This window comes from Oncorhynchus keta, chromosome 21, assembly GCF_023373465.1.
Source record: "Oncorhynchus keta strain PuntledgeMale-10-30-2019 chromosome 21, Oket_V2, whole genome shotgun sequence".
Taxonomy (NCBI): domain Eukaryota; kingdom Metazoa; phylum Chordata; class Actinopteri; order Salmoniformes; family Salmonidae; genus Oncorhynchus; species Oncorhynchus keta.
Window position 1 is genome coordinate 7,729,960 of NC_068441.1, and position 19,942 is coordinate 7,749,901.

The window sequence follows — 19,942 nt, forward strand, 5'->3', positions numbered from 1 at the left end:
ACACACACACACACACACACACACACACACACACACACACACACACACACACACACACACACACACACACACACACACACACACACACACACACACACACACACACACACACACACACACACACACACACACACACACACACAGTTTATTCTGTCAGGTTCTTGAAAGGGGGAGGAGTTGATGGGATGTGGAGGTGTTGCCTGTCTGTCTTTTCCCCCCTTCTCCTCTCCCCCTCTTCCTTTTTTTCTCCGTCCTCAGGGCTGTTCTGGGACTCTGGGAAAATGCATGTATGCAACTCCTCAGTCCTGTATTCCCAGAACCAGCAGCTCAGCAGAATAGCACACCCCATTTCACAGCTCTGGAATTCCACAGGCAGACTTTCCCCCCCCTTGTTATTTCCAGTCCAATCCCAGGTGGTGTGTGTGTGTGTGTGTGTGTGTGTGTGTGTGTGTGTGTGTGTGTGTGTGTGTGTGTGTGTGTGTGTGTGTGTGTGTGTGTGTGTGTGTGTGTGTGTGAGAGCAAGAGAGGAATGTCACTCCTACGGAGATGCAGGGACTCAAATGTTAAGAGGAAACGTAATCGTGATCATCTCGACTACGACACAATTACTCAAAACGCAGTTAGACAGTAACAACACACAAATGGACACACACACACACACACGCACGACGGTCTCAAGTGTGACACAGAGAGAGAACCACTCGCTCAAAGAGGCACCAGGTTGTTTTCCGAGGGAGATCCTCCGTCTTCTCTCTCTAGAAATAAACCCTATCATATGTCTGAGAAAGGGTTTAAATTCTCCCTGTTGCATTGGTCAAACAAACAAGAATCCATTTATATTCCTGACAGAAATATTGATTGGAATGAGGTCTGAGTGTTGGAAGGCTGAACTCTGAGCTCTGAGCTGCCCTGATTCCGTAGGGAACCATTCTGGGGGCGACAAATGAGAAATCGTAGTTCATATCTGCTTTAGGCTGTCCGTCTCCCCCGTCTCTCCCCCAAAAGATACTTGGTGGAGAGTTGCTATGGGTTCACACACTCGCGTTTACACATACACACACCACACGGACACTTCTAAGCTCCATTGAGGAACGAAGCTGCCCTGTGATATTAAAATTGTCTGCGCGCTTAAGCAACTCTCTTGGAGACGTATGATGTCAACGGTGTGTGTGTGTCTGATTGTGAAAGGCTGATTTTGCTTCCACACACAATGGCGGAAAATGGAGGAGGCACCATATGTGGGTTTTTAGAGTGTGTTTTGGTACCTCTACTTGCGTGTGTGTGTGTGTGTGCGCGCGCATTGCGTGTTCACAGGCTGACTTAATGTATATTTGATCAGACGGAGCACTAGGGAAAGAGTGGGCCAGCTGAATACTGAGTGTGTTATGTCTATAGCAGAGTCTGCTGTTAAATGGGTCACAACCAGCAGACAGAGAGACAGAGAGAGAAAGACAAAGGGAATGATGGAGAGAGCAGAGGCCATCTGCTGCTAGAACTGTCTTTTTTTCAGGGGAGAATGTGGCACGGGACAAGTCCAGGTAGAACTGTCGATGTACCTCCTCCGTTTCCTGACAACCTAGTCCACCGCGGCTTTGTGCTGGTCTTACAGCAACGTGAGAACGTGCAGTGCCTCTCCGTCAGTATCCAGGGCAACCGAAAGCCAGACGACCATTTCTTAGTCAAACCGATAGAATTCAAATCTATTGAAACACTGGCCCCCGTCTGCAATTACCTTCTAATCTGTCATCATCATACATGATTACTTGCCTGTGTGTGTACTGGTGTGTGTGTGTGTGTGTGTGTGTGTGTGTGTGTGTGTGTGTGTATGTTTATGCTAGTAGAGGCTTTGGGAAGTGGTCATTAAGTTCCCCTAATCTCCCATTGTCCACTTTAGTACGATCTCCTAACGACCCATAGTCAATTATTGCTGAACTGTGTGTGTGTGTTTCTAACGACCCACACTCAGAGGTGGATTGCACGGCTCAATCAGATGACTGTTCACTCCATCTGTGTGTGAGAGAGCAAGGAAGTTTGTGAGTGTGTGTGAGGGAGAGAGATGGAGAGAGAGCGGTAGTCTGTGTGAGGGAGGGGGAGAGATGGTGAGAGAGCGGTAGTCTATGTGAGTGAGGAAGAGAGATGGAGAGCGAGCGGTAGTCTGTGTGTGATGGAGGGAGAGAGATGGAGAGAGAGAGAGCGGTAGTCTGTGTGAGAGGGAGGGGGAGAGATGGTGAGAGAGCGGTAGTCTGTGTGTGAGGGAGGGGGAGAGATGGTGAGAGAGCGGTAGTCTGTGTGTGAGGGAGGGGGAGAGATGGTGAGAGAGCGGTAGTCTGTGTGAGGGAGGGGGAGAGATGGTGAGAGAGTGGTAGTCTGTGAGAGGGAGGGGGAGAGATGGTGAGAGAGCGGTAGTCTGTGTGAGGGAGGGGGAGAGATGGTGAGAGAGCGGTAGTCTGTGTGTGAGGGAGGGGGAGAGATGGTGAGAGAGCGGTAGTCTGTGTGTGAGGGAGGGGGAGAGATGGTGAGAGAGCGGTAGTCTGTGTGTGAGGGAGGGGGAGAGATGGTGAGAGAGTGGTCGTCTGTGTGTGAGGGAGGGGGAGAGATGGTGAGAGAACGGTAGTCTGTGTGTGAGGGAGGGGGAGAGAGCGGTAGTCTGTGTGTGTACTGAACAGAAAATGCTGATGGGGCTTCAAATAATCTCTCAGCAAGGATGTTTGTCTAAAGGGGAGGATGGGAAGGATCGGGAGTCAGGGTACAACACATATTGTGTGTGTGCGTGTGCATGCTGCTTGCTTCTTGTTTGAGGCCTGATTCCATTTTGTCCTGAACCGCCGACCTATACCCCGGACATGGACACACACACACAGACAGACAGACAGACAGACAGACAGACAGACAGACAGACAGACAGACAGACAGACAGACAGACAGACAGACAGACAGACAGACAGACAGACAGACAGAGGCTGTTGAGGAGGGCTGAATGTCGTGTTCCTGTTTGCCTCTGCCCACTCTCCAATATAAATAGAGGGACAGAGACAAATAAATGTATACTGTAGAGACAGATACAAATAAAGGTATACTGTAGAGACAGAGACAAATAAAGGTATACTGTAGAGAAAGAGACAGAGACAAATAAAGGTATACTGTAGAGACAGAGACAAATAAAGGTATACTGTAGAGACAGAGACAAATAAAGGTATACTGTAGAGACAGATACAAATAAAGGTATACTGTAGAGACAGAGACAAATAAAGGTATACTGTAGAGAAAGAGACAGAGACAAATAAAGGTATACTGTAGAGACAGAGACAAATAAAGGTATACTGTAGAGACAGATACAAATAAAGGTATACTGTAGAGACAGAGACAAATAAAGGTATACTGTAGAGACAGAGACAAATAAAGGTATACTGTAGAGACAGAGAAATAGACAAAAAAATATATATTGTAGAGACAGAGAAAGAGACAAATAAAGGTATACTGTAGAGACAGAGAAAGAGACAAATAAAGGTATACTGTAGAGACAGACAAATAAAGGTATACTGTAGAGACAGAGACAAATAAAGGTATACTGTAGAGACAGAGAAAGAGACAAATAAAGGTATACTGTAGAGACAGAGAAAATAAAGGTATACTGACAAGACAGAGACAAATAAAGGTATACTGTAGAGACAGAGACAAATAAAGGTATACAGAGATAAAAAAGGTATACTGTAGGTAAAGGTACTGTAGAGACAGAGAAAGAGACAAATAAAGGTAGAGACAGAGAAAGAGACAAATAAAGGTATACTGTAGAGACAGAGACAAATAAAGGTATACTGTAGAGACAGAGACAAATAAAGGTATACTGTAGAGACAGAGACAGAGACAAATAAAGGTATACTGTAGAGACAGAGACAAATAAAGGTATACTGTAGAGACAGAGACAAATAAAGGTATACTGTAGAGACAGAGACAGAGACAAATAAAGGTATACGGTAGAGACAGAGACAGAGACAAATAAAGGTATACTGTAGAGACAGAGAAAGAGACAAATAAAGGTATACTGTAGAGACAGAGACAAATAAAGGTATACTGTAGAGATAGAGACAAATAAAGGTATACTGTAGAGAAAGAGATACAGAGACAAATAAAGGTATACTGTAGAGACAGAGACAAATAAAGGTATACTGTAGAGACAAGACAAATAAAGGTATACTGTAGAGACAGAGACAAATAAAGATACTGTAGAGACAAAGGTATACTGTAGAGACAGAGACAAAGACAAATAAAGGTATACTGTAGAGACAGAGACAAATAAAGGTATACTGTAGAGACAGAGACAGAGACAAATAAAGGTATACTGTAGAGACAGAGAAAGAGACAAATAAAGGTATACTGTAGAGACAGAGAAAGAGACAAATAAAGGTATACTGTAGAGACAGAGACAGAGACAAATAAAGGTATACTGTAGAGACAGAGACAAATAAAGGTATACAAATAAAGGTATACTGTAGAGACAGAGACAAATAAAGGTATACTGTAGAGACAGAGACAAATAAAGGTATACTGTAGAGACAGAGACAAATAAAGGTATACTGTAGAGACAGAGACAGAGACAAATAAAGGTATACTGTAGAGACAGAGACAAATAAAGGTATACTGTAGAGACAGAGACAAATAAAGGTATACTGTAGAGACAGAGACAAATAAAGGTATACTGTAGAGACAGAGACAAATAAAGGTATACTGTAGAGACAGAGACAAATAAAGGTATACTGTAGAGACAGAGACAAATAAAGGTATACTGTAGAGACAGAGAGACAGAGAGACAAATAAAGGTATACTGTAGAGACAGAGAAAGAGACAAATAAATAAAGGTATACTGTAGAGACAGAGACAAATAAAGGTATACTGTAGAGACAGAGACAAGACAAATAAAGGTATACTGTAGAGACAGAGAAAGAGACAAATAAAGGTATACTGTAGAGACAGAGAAAGAGACAAATAAAGGTATACTGTAGAGACAGAGACAAATAAAGGTATACTGTAGAGACAGAGATAAAGGTATACTGTAGAGACAGAGAAAGAGACAAATAAAGGTATACTGTAGAGACAGAGAAAGAGAGAAAGAGACAAATAAAGGTATACTGTAGAGACAGAGACAAATAAAGGTATACTGTAGAGACAGAGACAAATAAAGGTATACTGTAGAGATAAATAAAGGTATACTGTAGAGACAAGACAGAGACAAATAAAGGTATACTGTAGAGACAGAGACAAACAAAGGTATACTGTAGAGACAGAGACAGAGACAAATAAAGGTATACTGTAGAGACAAACAAAGGTATACAGAGACAAATAAAGGTATACTGTAGAGACAGAGACAGAGACAAATAAAGGTATACGGTAGAGACAGAGAAAGAGACAAATAAAGGTATACTGTAGAGACAGAGAAAGAGACAAATAAAGTATACTGTAGAGACAGAGACAGAGACAAATAAAGGTATACTGTAGAGACAGAGATAAATAAAGGTATACTGTAGAGACAGAGACAAATAAAGGTATACTGTAGAGACAGAGACAGAGACAAATAAAGGTATACTGTAGAGACAGAGACAGAGACAAATAAAGTATACTGTAGAGACAGAGACAAATAAAGGTATACTGTAGAGACAGAGACAGAGACAAATAAAGGTATACTGTAGAGACAGAGACAGAGACAGAGACAAATAAAGATACAGAGACAGAGACAAATAAAGGTATACTGTAGAGAGACAGAGACAGAGACAAATAAAGGTATACTGTAGAGACAGAGACAGAGACAAATAAAGGTATACTGTAGAGACAGAGACAAATAAAGGTATACTGTAGAGACAGAGATAAATAAAGGTATACTGTAGAGACAGAGACAAATAAAGGTATACTGTAGAGACAGAGACAGAGACAAATAAAGGTATACTGTAGAGACAGAGACAAATAAAGGTATACTGTAGAGACAGAGACAAATAAAGGTATACTGTAGAGACAGAGACAAATAAAGGTATACTGTAGAGACAGAGACAGAGACAAATAAAGGTATACTGTAGAGACAGAGACAAATAAAGGTATACTGTAGAGACAGAGACAGAGACAAATAAAGGTATACTGTAGAGACAGAGACAGAGACAAATAAAGGTATACTGTAGAGACAGAGACAGAGACAAATAAAGTGTAGAGACAGAGAAAGAGACAAATAAAGGTATACTGTAGAGACAGAGAAAGAGACAAATAAAGGTATACTGTAGAGACAGAGACAAAATAAAGGTATACTGTAGAGACAGAGACAGAGACAAATAAAGGTATACTGTAGAGACAGAGACAGAGACAAATAAAGGTATACTGTAGAGACAGAGAGAGAGACAAATAAAGGTATACTGAGAGACAGAGACAAATAAAGGTATACTGTAGAGACAGAGACAAATAAAGGTATACTGTAGAGACAGAGACAAATAAAGGTATACTGACAGAGACAAATAAAGGTATACTGTAGAGACAGAGAAAGAGACAAATAAAGGTATACTGTAGAGACAGAGAAAGAGACAAATAAAGGTATACTGTAGAGACAGAGACAAATAAAGGTATACTGTAGAGACAGAGAAAGAGACAAATAAAGGTATACTGTAGAGACAGAGAAAGAGACAAATAAAGGTATACTGTAGAGACAGAGACAAATAAAGGTATACTGTAGAGACAGAGACAAATAAAGGTATACTGTAGAGACAGAGACAAATAAAGGTATACTGTAGAGAGACAGAGACAAATAAAGGTATACTGTAGAGACAGAGACAAATAAAGGTATACTGTAGAGACAAAGACTGTAGAGACAAAGGTATACTGTAGAGACAGAGACAAATAAAGGTATACTGTAGAGACAGAGACAGAGACAAATAAAGGTATACTGTAGAGACAGAGACAGAGACAAATAAAGGTATACTGTAGAGACAGAGAAAATAAAGGTATACTGAGAGACAAATAAAGGTATACTGTAGAGAGACAGAGAAAATAAACAAATAGAAGAGAAAGAGACAAATAAAGGTATACTATACTGTAGAGACAGACAGAGACAAATAAAGGTATACTGTAGAGACAGAGACAAAGACAAATAAAGGTATACTGTAGAGACAGAGACAAACAAAGGTATACTGTAGAGACAGAGACAGAGACAAATAAAATATACTGTAGAGACAGAGACAAATAAAGGTATACTGTAGAGACAGAGACAGAGACAAATAAAGTATACTGTAGAGACAGAGACAGAGACAAATAAAGGTATACTGTAGAGACAGAGACAGAGACAAATAAAGGTATACTGTAGAGACAGAGACAAGATAAAGGTATACTGTAGAGACAGAGAAAGAGACAAATAAAGGTATACTGTAGAGACAGAGACAAATAAAGGTATACTGTAGAGACAGAGACAGAGACAAATAAAGGTATACTGTAGAGACAGAGACAGAGACAAATAAAGTATACTGTAGAGACAGAGACAGAGACAAATAAAGGTATACTGTAGAGACAGAGACAAATAAAGGTATACTGTAGAGACAGAGACAGAGACAAATAAAGGTATACTGTAGAGACAGAGACAGAGACAAATAAAGGTATACTGTAGAGACAGAGACAAATAAAGGTATACTGTAGAGACAGAGAAAGAGACAAATAAAGGTATACTGTAGAGACAGAGACAGAGACAAGACAAATAAAGGTATACTGTAGAGACAGAGACAGAGACAAATAAAGGTATACTGTAGAGACAGAGACAGAGACAAATAAGACAAATAAAGGTATACTGTAGAGACAGAGAAAGAGACAAATAAAGGTATACTGTAGAGACAGAGACAGAGACAAATAAAGGTATACTGTAGAGACAGAGAAAGAGACAAATAAAGGTATACTGTAGAGACAGAGACAGAGACAAATAAAGGTATACTAGACAGAGACAGAGACAAATAAAGGTATACTGTAGAGACAGAGAAAGAGACAAATAAAGGTATACTGTAGACAGAGACAGAGACAAATAAAGGTATACTGTAGAGACAGAGACAGAGACAAATAAAGGTATACTGTAGAGACAGAGAAAGAGACAAATAAAGGTATACTGTAGAGACAGAGAAAGAGACAAATAAAGGTATACTGTAGAGACAGAGAAAGAGACAAATAAAGGTATACTGTAGAGACAGAGACAAATAAAGGTAAGTAGAGACAGAGAAGAGACAAATAAAGGTATACTGTAGAGAAAGGAGACAGAGACAAATAAAGGTATACTGTAGAGAAAGGACAAATAAAGATACAGAGACAAACAGAGACAAATAAAGGTATACTGTAGAGACAGAGAAAGAGACAAATAAAGGTATACTGTAGAGACAGAGACAGAGACAAATAAAGGTATACTGTAAAGAACTGGGACAGAGACAGAGACAAATAAAGGTATACTGTAGAGACAGAGACAGAGACAAATAAAGGTATACTGTAGAGACAAGGAGACAGAGTACAGAGAGACAAATAAAGGTATACTGTAGAGACAGAGACAGAGACAAATAAAGGTATACTGTAGAGACAGAGACAGAGACAGAGACAAATAAAGGTATACTGTAGAGACAGAGACAGAGACAAATAAAGTATACTGTAGAGACAGAGACAGAGACAAATAAAGGTATACTGTAGAGACAGAGACAGAGACAAATAAAGGTATACTGTAGAGACAGAGACAGAGACAAATAAAGGTATACTGTAGAGACAGAGACAGAGACAAATAAAGGTATACTGTAGAGACAGAGACAGAGACAAATAAAGGTATACTGTAGAGACAGAGACAGAGACAAATAAAGGTATACTGTAGAGACAGAGACAGAGACAAATAAAGGTATACTGTAGAGACAGAGACAGAGACAGAGACAAATAAAGGTATACTGTAGAGAAAGGGACAGAGACAGAGAGACAGAGAAAGTTGTTGGTCCTTGCAGCTGATGGAGTGATCGGTACAGAGGATGCGTCAAACCTGTTGAGGTGTGCACGCTTGTGTGTCTACGTGCGTGTGTGTGTGTGTGTGTGGAGGCAGCTGCGCGTGTCTGTTCTCTGTGTTGACAGAGAAGAGGAAGAAGAGACATGTGCAGGAGAGGATGGAGGAGGCCAGATTCAAATGTGAAGGAGGGATGGAAAGAGGAGGCTGGGGAGGGAGTGATGGAGGAATCGTGTATTTTTCTCCTTCACTTAGCAGAGAAACAGTTTGTTCCCAGGGTCTTTCCGTCTGACAGGTGTGAGTGTGCGTGTGTGCACGCTGTGTCAGCACTATCTGCCGTCCAGTTAAAAATGGTCCCATTGACTTTCTTTCTTTCTGCTTCCTCTCTGTTCTACATTGAATGCATACATTTTGTTTAATTACACAGAGAAACACTCACACACCACCCAATTCAGAAACACAATTAGGCTAATATGCCGAGTCAGCCTTCTCCAAAGTACACACATCGCTGGGCTACACGCCGGTGAGAATGAATGGGCTGGGCATTTTCTCTCCTACTTACCATGTTGATTCTGAACAGCTTGTGTATTGACCGTTAGTGTGTGTGTGTGTGTGTGTGTGTGTGTGTGTGTGTGGGGGGGGATTATTGATTTAAAGGGAAGATTGCAGAATTAGGTTGCTGTTAAACATTCTGATTTGTTTCATCCTTCCAACTAAACGTCCCAATACGACATTCATGAAGGCATGTCGGGACACGCTTTCCGGATGTGACGTAAGGAGGAGCAGTAGACGCGCAGAAGAGTTTTATTTATTCTGTATCAGCCCCCTCCATTTTTTAAAAACACTTCTACAGCTCGCAGGCTTTTAGAATAGGGCCTCTTATACCCCTGGCTTTCCCCTACTGGCTGCCCACGAGCAGCCTGGAAACACCTGACTTATTAGCAGTTCAGCACATCAGCATTTCTCCTACTGTTACACCAAATTAAGATACACCTTTCCCATCATAGTAGACATTGAATGTCTATAACCAAACTGTTACACCAAACTGGCCCCTAAACCCCCCAAATAAAAATGTGAATTAATAGTTTGGGTTGGGAGGGTTGAAAATATCTTTAAACTGAAAACTTGTCTCTCAGCCTTATGGCAAAATGTGTAGAATAGCAGGAAATGAGTTTCAAAATGGCAAAGTTATCTCTCTGCCCCATGGCAAAAAGTATAGAATTACAGGAAATGAGCTTTCAAACTTCATTCTTTTCTCTCAGCCCCATTACAAAATGTGTAGAATAGTATTATAAAACTGCAGATGTTTCTCTCTGCACTTTGGAAAAATGTGTTGAAATGCAGTAAGTTAGCTGAGGGTGGGGGACCACCAGAGGTCGTTGCCTGGGGCCCCAAATGTGGTCGTCCGGCCCTGTAGCTAGCCACATGCTAACCTGATTTCTACTACTAGCAGCAGTAAATCCAGGTAACTATCATGGCTAACACAAACATTGGCTACCATAAAATCCTGCAATGTATTATTGGTATATACGTTTTTGATAAATGTAATTCAAACGGAGAAAATCAAAGTATGTAATTATACATTTTTTTTAAATAAACTTTTGCATAAATACCTTTTTAGATGGAATATCATCCCTCTACATTGTTAAAGTTGTGGAAATATATTGTGCTATACTATGGTATGTAGAAGAAGGGTGTGGTAATGAGAGAGAGAGAGAGAGCGAGATGAAAAACAGCCCATGGCGCAAGGTAGGAGAGGTTAAAGTTCAGGTTTGCGATCATTGGTGCCAGATGTTCTATCTATGCTCATTGGATGCTATCTATCCTCATTGGATAACAGATGTTCAAACCGCTCTGATTGGTGAATGCAAACACACAGGCCACTGCCCCTTAAACGCACACTCATTACTGAGGCATGCTGAGATTGTGCAATGGCTCCTTTGCCTCACAGTCAGGTGTTCCTGCTTTGATGTGTGCACTGTGTAACTGCTATGTGTTTTGCATGGCGTCAGCTCAAGCATTCGTCAACAGGAGACAGTCCTGTATGCAGGGTAACTACTGTCTGTGTCTGAAGAAGAGAAACAGGTTAGCTGTTTTTGTTCCCCAGCCATAAGCCACCTTGAAGATATTTTATGCTAACTTTATTGCTCAATTGTACACAAGGTCCAACCAAAAGTTGACTTCTGTTTTTAATCCAACCGCTCCAAAAGAAACATACATTTTTTGGGGGTGGAGAGGTGCTAGGTGCTGCCACGCTGGGCCCCCGGGGAACTGTTGTTGTGGGGTTTAATTGCCTTGCTCAAGGGCATTGTCACACCCTGACCATAGTTTGCTTTGTATGTTTCTATGTTTTGTTTGGTCAGGGTGTGATCTGAGTGGGCATTCTATGTTGTGTGTCTAGTTTGTCTGTTTCTATGTTTGGCCTGATATGGTTCTCAATCAGAGGCAGGTGTTAGTCATTGTCTCTGATTGGGAACCATATTTAGGTAGCCTGTTTGGTGTTGGGTTTTGTGGGTGATTGTTCCTGTTTCTGTGTTTGTTTGCACCAGATAGGCAGTTTAGGTTTTTTCACGTTTATTGTTTTTGTATACTGTTCGTGTTTTCATCTTTATTAAAGATGTATATAAGTAACAACGCTGTATTTTGGTACGCCTCTCCTTCAACTCAAGAAAACTGTTACATAACCAATCAACCAATCAATCAAATGTATTTATCACGCCCTTTTTACATCAGCAGATGTCACAAAGTGCTTATACAGAAAATCCAGCCTAAAACCCCAAACAGCAAGCAAATGCAGATGAAACACGGTGGTTAGGAAGAACTAGAAAGGCATGAACCTAGGAAGAAACCTAGAGAGAAACCAGGCTCTGAGGGGTGGCCTGTCCTCTTCTGGCTGTGCCAGGTGGAGATTATAAGAGTACATGGCCATTTAAGGCCAGATTGTTCTTCAAGTTTTTCGTAAACTCAGGAAAAAAAGAAACCTCCCTTTTTCAGGACCCTGTCTTTCAAAGATAATTCGTAGAAATCCAAATAACTTACCAGAACTTCATTGTAAAGGGTTTAAACACGGTTTCCCATGCTTGTTCAATGAACCATAAACAATGAATGAAAATGCACCTGTGGAGCGGTCGTTAAAACACTAACAGTTTACAGACGGTAGTCAATTAAGGTCACAGTTATGAAAACCCAGGACACTAAAGAGGCCTTTCTACTGACTCTGAAAAACACCAAAAGAAAGATGCCCAGGGTCCCTGCTCACCTACGTGAACGTGCCTTAATCATGCTGCAAGGAGGCATGAGGACTGCAGATGTGGCCAGGGCAATAAATTGCAATGTCCGTACAGATGCCTAAGACTGCGCTACAGGGAGACGGGACGGACAGCTGACCATCCTCACAGTGGCAGACCACGTGTAACAACACCTGCACAGGATCGGTACATCTGAACATCACACCTGCTGGACAGGTACAGGATGACAACAACAACTGCCCGAGTTACACCAGGAATGCACAATCCCTCCATCAGTGCTCAGACTGTCTGCAATAGGCTGAGAGAGGTTGGACTGGGGGCTTGTAAGCCTGTTGTAAGGCAGGTCCTCACCAGACATCACTGGCAACAACGTTGCCTATGGGCACAAATCCACCATCGCTGGTCCAGACAGGACTGGCAAAAAGTGCTCTTCACTGACGAGTAGCAGGTTTTGTCTCACCAGGGGTTATGATCGGATTTCCATTTATCGTCGAAGGAGTGAGCGTTACACCGAAGCCTGTATTCTGGAGCGGGATTGATTTGGAGGTGGAGGGTCCGTCATGGTCTGGGGCGGTGTGTCACAGCATCATCGGACTGAGCTTGTTGTCATTGCAGGCAATCTCAACTCTGTGCGTTACAGGGAAGACATCCTCCTCCCTCATGTGGTACCCTTCCTGCAGGCTCATCCTGACATGACTCCCCAGCATGACAATGCCACCAGCCATACTGCTCTTTCTGTGCGTGATTTCCTGCAAGACAGGAATGTCAGTGTTCTGCCATGGCCAGTGAAGAGCCTGGATCTCAGTCCCATTGAGCACTTCTGGGACCTGTTGGATGAGGGTGAGTGCTAGGCCCATTCCCCCCAGAATAGTCTGGGAACTTGCAGGTGCCTTGGTGGAAGAGCTGGGTAACATCTCACAGCAAGAACTTACAAATCTGGTGCAGTCCATGAGGAGGAGATGCACTGCAGTACTTAATGCAGCTGGTGAACCCCCCTTTGTTCAGGGACACATTATTCCATTTCTGTTAGTCACATGTCTGTGGAACTTGTTCAGTTTATGTCTCAGTTGTTGAATCTTACGTTACATTCATACAAATATTTACACATGTTAAGTTTAGATGACCAGCAGGGTCAAATAATAATCAAAGTGGTTGTAGAGGGTGCAACAGGTCAGTCAGTCCAGCAGGAGTAAATGTCAGTTGACTTTTCATAGCCGAGCATTCAGAGGTCGAGATAGCAGGTGCGGTAGAGAGAGAGCGTCGAAAGCAGAAGGTCTGGGACAAGGTAGTACGTCCGGTGAACAGGTCAGGGTTCCCTCGCCGCAGGCAGAACAGTTGAAACTGGAGCAGCAGTATGACCAGGTGGACTGTGGACAGCAAGGAGTCATCAGGCCAGTTAGTCCTGAGGCATGGTCCCAGGTCCTCCGGAAGGGGAGGGCGAGAGAATTAGAGGGAGCATACATACATTCACACAGGACATGAGATATAACAGACTGACCCTAGTCCCCGGCACAGAGACTATTGTAGCATAGATACTGGGGACTGAGACAGGGGTGAGTCGGGGGACACTGTGGCCCCGTCCGACAATACCCCCGGACAGGGCCAAGCAGGCAGGATATAACCCCACCCACTTTGCCAAAGCACAGCCCCCACACCACTAGAGGGATATCAACAGACCACCAACTTACTACCCTGAGACAAGGCTGAGTATAGCCCACGTAGATCTCCTCAACCGCACAAGCCCGAGGGAGGCGCAAAACCAGACAGGAAGATCACGTCAGTGACTCAACCCACTCAAGTGACGCACCCCTCCTAGGGACGGCATGGAAGAGCACTAGTGAGCCAGTGACTCAGCCCCTGTAATATGGTCAGAGGCAGAGAATCCCAGTGGAGAGAAGGGAGCCGGCCAGACCATGGAATCTAGGATTTGAGGTGGGGCCAAGTCACAAGCAAGTCGAGTCCCAAGTAGAACGGGTCAAGACCATGCCGTGCATTCTAAGAGCAAGTCGAGTCCCAAGTAGAACGGGTCAAGACCATGCCGTGCATTCTAAGAGCAAGTCGAGTCCCAAGTAGAACGGGTCAAGACCATGCCGTGCATTCTAAGAGCAAGTCGAGTCCCAAGTAGAACGGGTCAAGACCATGCCGTGTATTCTAAGAGCAAGTCGAGTCCCAAGTAGAACGGGTCAAGACCATGCCGTGCATTCTAAGAGCAAGTCGAGTCCCAAGTAGAACGGGTCAAGTCCATGCCGTGCATTCTAAGAGCAAGTCGAGTCCCAAGTAGAACGGGTCAAGACCATGCCGTGCATTCTAAGAGCAAGTCGAGTCCCAAGTAGAACGGGTCAAGTCCATGCCGTGCATTCTAAGAGCAAGTCGAGTCCCAAGTAGAACGGGTCAAGACCATGCCGTGCATTCTAAGAGCAAGTCGAGTCCCAAGTAGAACGGGTCAAGACCATGCCGTGCATTCTAAGAGCAAGTCGAGTCCCAAGTAGAACGGGTCAAGACCATGCCGTGCATTCTAAGAGCAAGTCGAGTCCCAAGTAGAACGGGTCAAGTCCATGCCGTGCATTCTAAGAGCAAGTCGAGTCCCAAGTAGAACGGGTCAAGACCATGCCGTGCATTCTAAGAGCAAGTCGAGTCCCAAGTAGAACGGGTCAAGACCATGCCGTGCATTCTAAGAGCAAGTCGAGTCCCAAGTAGAACGGGTCAAGTCCATGCCGTGCATTCTAAGAGCAAGTCGAGTCCCAAGTAGAACGGGTCAAGTCCATGCCGTGCATTCTAAGAGCAAGTCGAGTCCCAAGTAGAACGGGTCAAGCCATGCCGTGCATTCTAAGAGCAAGTCGAGTCCCAAGTAGAACGGGTCAAGACCATGCCGTGCATTCTAAGAGCAAGTCGAGTCCCAAGTAGAACGGGTCAAGACCATGCCGTGCATTCTAAGAGCAAGTCGAGTCCCAAGTAGAATGGGTCAAGTCCATGCCGTGCATTCTAAGAGCAAGTCGAGTCCCAAGTAGAACGGGTCAAGTCCATGCCGTGCATTCTAAGAGCAAGTCGAGTCCCAAGTAGAACGGGTCAAGACCATGCCGTGCATTCTAAGAGCAAGTCGAGTCCCAAGTAGAACGGGTCAAGACCATGCCGTGCATTCTAAGAGCAAGTCGAGTCCCAAGTAGAACGGGTCAAGACCATGCCGTGCATTCTAAGAGCAAGTCGAGTCCCAAGTAGAACGGGTCAAGTCCATGCCGTGCATTCTAAGAGCAAGTCGAGTCCCAAGTAGAACGGGTCAAGACCATGCCGTGCATTCTAAGAGCAAGTCGAGTCCCAAGTAGAACGGGTCAAGACCATGCCGTGCATTCTAAGAGCAAGTCGAGTCCCAAGTAGAACGGGTCAAGACCATGCCGTACATTCTAAGAGCAAGTCGAGTCCCAAGTAGAACGGGTCAAGACCATGCCGTGCATTCTAAGAGCAAGTCGAGTCCCAAGTAGAACGGGTCAAGACCATGCCGTGCATTCTAAGAGCAAGTCGAGTCCCAAGTAGAACGGGTCAAGACCATGCCGTACATTCTAAGAGCAAGTCGAGTCCCAAGTAGAACGGGTCAAGACCATGCCGTGCATTCTAACAGCAAGTCGAGTCACAAGTAGAACGGGTCAAGTCCATGCCGTGCATTCTAAGAGCAAGTCGAGTCCCAAGTAGAACGGGTCAAGTCCATGCCGTGCATTCTAAGAGCAAGTCGAGTCACAAGTTTGCAAGTCAAGTAAAAAAAAAAGCATAACATGCAACAACTACAAATCTTTGTCTATTTATTGAGGCCTTTTTTCATTATTTTGTCTTCAACACATTTGGATGATGTCATTGTAAAATAGGGACCTTGTAGCAGTGGTAAGGGCATGACATCAGAAGACAAGGCAGGTTGATGTGCTCAGTGTAGATGTATTTACATACAAAATATACAAGTAGATTTACCCAACATGCACAGGCAACAGGCCAAAAGAAATAGCCTCTGTATCAGACTTAACTTGTCCTATCTGAACGAATCCAAGTAGAGGGCCAGACTGTACAGCCTGGTTCCCCTCGAGAAATCAATTCAAAGCTGTCTAACGCGAGCTAAAACATGTAGTCTCTTGTGAATCTTATGCCAGCATCACAACATTACAAACCTAGTCAGATAAAGTCAAGTGTCAAAGCACCAAGTCTAAGTCATTTTTATTTTATATCAAGTCGAGTTTCAAGTCGTCAAATGTATGACTCAAGTCTGTCTCGAGTCCAAGTCATGTGACTCGAATCCACAACTCTGCAGCAACCCTCCGGTTGCCAGCTCCCTTCCCTGACAGATTTTTCCCATCGTACCCGGGATTTGAACTGGCAACCCACCGGTTGCTGGCTCTCCTGTCTAAACTGCTAAGATACTACTCAGTATGCTTCTTCAGCCCCTCATATGTTGTCTTGAAGCATAGTTGCAGGTCAGAGCTGTATGTGTGTGTCATGGAAGGTTTCCGTTTCCCTTTGTGCTCCTGGTGCCACGCTCTGCCTAGTGACAATGCGCACTCGCGCACACACATGCGCCCGCTAGCACACACACACACACACACACACACACACACACACACACACACACACACACACACACACACACACACACACACACACACACACACACACACACACACACACACACACACACACACACACACACACACACACTCACAGCAACCGCAGAGCAACCGGTGAGAGTGTGTAAGAATGTGAAACATGAGCCTTGCATTCGGACACCCCTCTCTTTCTCTCTTTCTTTCTCTCTGGCTACGTGTGAGCCGAACAATGAGAGCAGTGTCAGGAGCACCAGTCCAAAACACTCCTTCTCTGCTATGTCTCTCTCTCTCTCTCTCTCTCTCTCTCTCTCTCTCTCTCTCTCTCTCTCTCTCTCTCTCTCTCTCTCCCCCCCTCTTTCTCTCCTCTCTTTAGTAATGTTTGTCAGTTATGATGAAATCTGACACGCCCGCTGAGGCTGCTTGGCCCAATAATCCCAATAATCACTCCTGTGTGTGTGTGTGTGTGTGTCCCAGAGAGATAGGATGTTGGTGCTGGTGGGAAAAGTAGATAGCAATAGGAACACTGAGCTCTATATAAAGCCCAGGTTTAAATAAAGACACACACACTTTCTGGTTTAAATATTGCAGTCGTACACACACTGAGACACGGACACAGATGAGGACACACACAGCGTGTATGTTCATATGTGTGTTCGTATTTAACCCTCTCCTCTCTCCCCAGCCTGTCATACATGCACACAAACACACACACACACACACATCCAGTATTGATTGATTGTTTTACGGAGGAGAGAAGAAAGACCAGCTGCTGTAAATAAACTGGGATGAGTGATACAATAAAAACACACAGACAAGTCCCATGGTGAGAGAGGATACAAGTTTCTGCATTATGTAGATTGTGTGTGTGTGTGTGTGTGCGACAGGCTGGGGAGAGAGGAGAGGGTTAAATTATGTAGATTATGTAGTGTGTGTGTGTGTGTGTGTGTGTGTGTGTGTGTGTGTGTGTGTGTGTGTGTGTGTGTGTGTGTGTGTGTGTGTGTGTGTGTGTGTGTGGGCGACAGGCTGGGGAGAGAGGAGAGGGTTAAATTATGTAGATTATGTAGTGTGTGTGTGTGTGTTTGTGTGTGTGTGCGACAGGCTGGGGAGAGAGGAGAGGGTTAAATTATGTAGTGTGTGTGTGTGCGTGCGTGCGTGTGTGTGTGTGTATCTGGGATGAATGTGAACATGCTTCCTGGGAGATCCTTTCGATGGAGCGAGGGCGGGAGCCGCCACTTGCCCACTAGTATACACCACAGTGCATTCTGGGATAGGACTGCGAGGTCCTAGTTCAGCGTTTCTCAAACTCGGTGGTCGTTTTAACCTAACAGTACACAGTGATGATCAGTTGATTATTTGAATTGGCTGTGTTGTGCACCCCTTGTAGTCCTGATAACCGAGTTTGAGAAACCCTGTCCTAGGTGGTGCAGAATGGCTTCGAACCTCAAGGACTAGTGATGTGACAGGCCAAGTCAGTATCACCAAGCCACTAGAGGAGAGAGGATTGCTTCACACTGCAAAGATAAGGTTCTCTCCTTTTGTAGTGTAGTGATATTTATCATGTATGATACAGTGGAAGTCGGAAGTTTACATACACTTTAGCCAAATACATTTCATCTCAGTTTTTCAATTCCTGACATTTAATCCTAGTAAAAATTCCCTGTCTTAGGTCAGTTAGGATCACCACTTTATTTTAAGAATGTGAAATGTCAGAATAATAGTAGAGAGAATGATTTATTTCAGCTTTTATTTCTTTCATCACAATCCCAGTGTGACAGAAGTTTACATACACTCAATTAGCATTTGGTAGCATGGCCTTTAAATTGTTTAACTTGTGTCAAATGTTTCGGGTGGCCTTCCACAAGCTTCCCAGATTAAGTTGAATGGGTGAATTTTGGGTCATTCCTCCTGACAGAGCTGGTGTAACCGAGTCAGGTTTGTAGGCCTCCTTGCTTCGCAAACGCTTTTTCAGTTCTGCCCACAAATTTTCTATAGGATTGAGGTCAGGGCTTTGTGATGGCCACTCCAATACCTTGACTTTGTTGCCCTTATGCCATTTTGCCACAACTTTGGAAGTATGCTTGGGGTCATTGTCCATTTGAAAGACCCATTTGCGACCAAGCTTTAACTTCCTGACTGATGTCTTGAGATGTTGCTTCAATATATCCACATAATTTCCTGCCTCATGATGCTATCTATTTTGTGAAGTGCACCAGTCCCTCCTGAAGCAAAGCAACCCCACAACATAATGCTGCCACCCCCGTGCTTCACGGTTTGGATGGTGTTCTTAGGCATGCAAGCCTAACAGTTCTATTTTTGTTTCATCAGACTAGAGGACATTTCTCCAAAAGTACAATCTTTGTCCCCATGTGCAGTTGCAAACCGTAGTCTGGCTTTTTTATGGCGGCTTTGAAGCAGTGGCTTCTTCCTTGCTGAGCGGCCTTTCAGGTTGTGTCGATATAGGACTCGTTTTACTGTGGATATAGATACTTTTGTACCTGCTTCCTCCAGCATCTTCAAAATGTCCTTTGCTGTTGTTCTGGGATTGATTTGCATTTTTCACACCAAAGTACGTTCATCTCTAGGAGGAAGAACGCATCTCCTTCCTGTGCTGTATGACAGCTGCGTGGTCCCATGGTGTTTATACTTGCGTACTATTGTTTGTACAGATGAACGTGGTCCCTTCAGGCGTTTGGAAATTGCACCCAAGGATGAACCAGACTTGTGGAGGTCTACAGTTTTCTGAGGTCTTGTGTGATTTCTTTTGATTTTCCCATGATGTCAAGCAAAGAGGCACTGAGTTTGAAAGTAGGCCTTGAAATACATCCACAGGTACACCTCCAATTGACTCAAATGATGTCAATTAGCCTATCATAAGCTTCTAAAGCCATGACATAATTTTCTGGAATTTTCCAACTGTTTAAAGGTACTTTAAACGTAGTGTATGTAAACCTCTGACCCACTGGAATTGTGATACAGTGAAATAATCTGTCTGTAAACAATTGTTGGAAAAATTACTTGTGTCATGCACACAGTAGATGCACACAGTACTAACCTACTTGCCAAAACTATAGTTTGTTAACAAGAAATTATGTGGAGTGGTTGAAAAACTCCAACCTAAGTGTATGTAAACTTTCGAC

The 19,942-nt window shown here is 43.6% G+C and overlaps 2 protein-coding genes and 1 long non-coding RNA gene across 7 annotated transcripts in view; 2 read left to right on the forward strand and 1 right to left on the reverse strand.

The window, feature by feature from the left end:
• The window catches only part of si:dkeyp-61b2.1 (tumor necrosis factor receptor superfamily member 21), a 264,717-nt gene that overhangs the window by 154,039 nt on the left and 90,736 nt on the right, over positions 1-19,942 (reverse strand). The window lies entirely within an intron of this gene.
• LOC118400053 (SLIT-ROBO Rho GTPase-activating protein 2-like) overlaps positions 1-19,942 on the forward strand; it is a 142,209-nt gene that overhangs the window by 8,123 nt on the left and 114,144 nt on the right.
• Positions 2,638-11,552, forward strand: LOC127910281 (uncharacterized). 5 transcript variants are annotated; one of them, XR_008074109.1, is made up of 6 exons: positions 2,638-3,534; positions 3,904-4,066; positions 5,483-5,609; positions 7,219-7,252; positions 7,452-7,520; positions 8,923-11,552. It is a non-coding gene; the product is annotated as an uncharacterized LOC127910281 (long non-coding RNA). The 5 variants fall into 5 exon arrangements; XR_008074110.1 differs by lacking the exon at positions 7,219-7,252 and adding an exon at positions 8,603-8,671 and having other exon boundaries at positions 7,452-7,485; XR_008074106.1 differs by lacking the exon at positions 7,452-7,520 and having other exon boundaries at positions 8,603-11,552.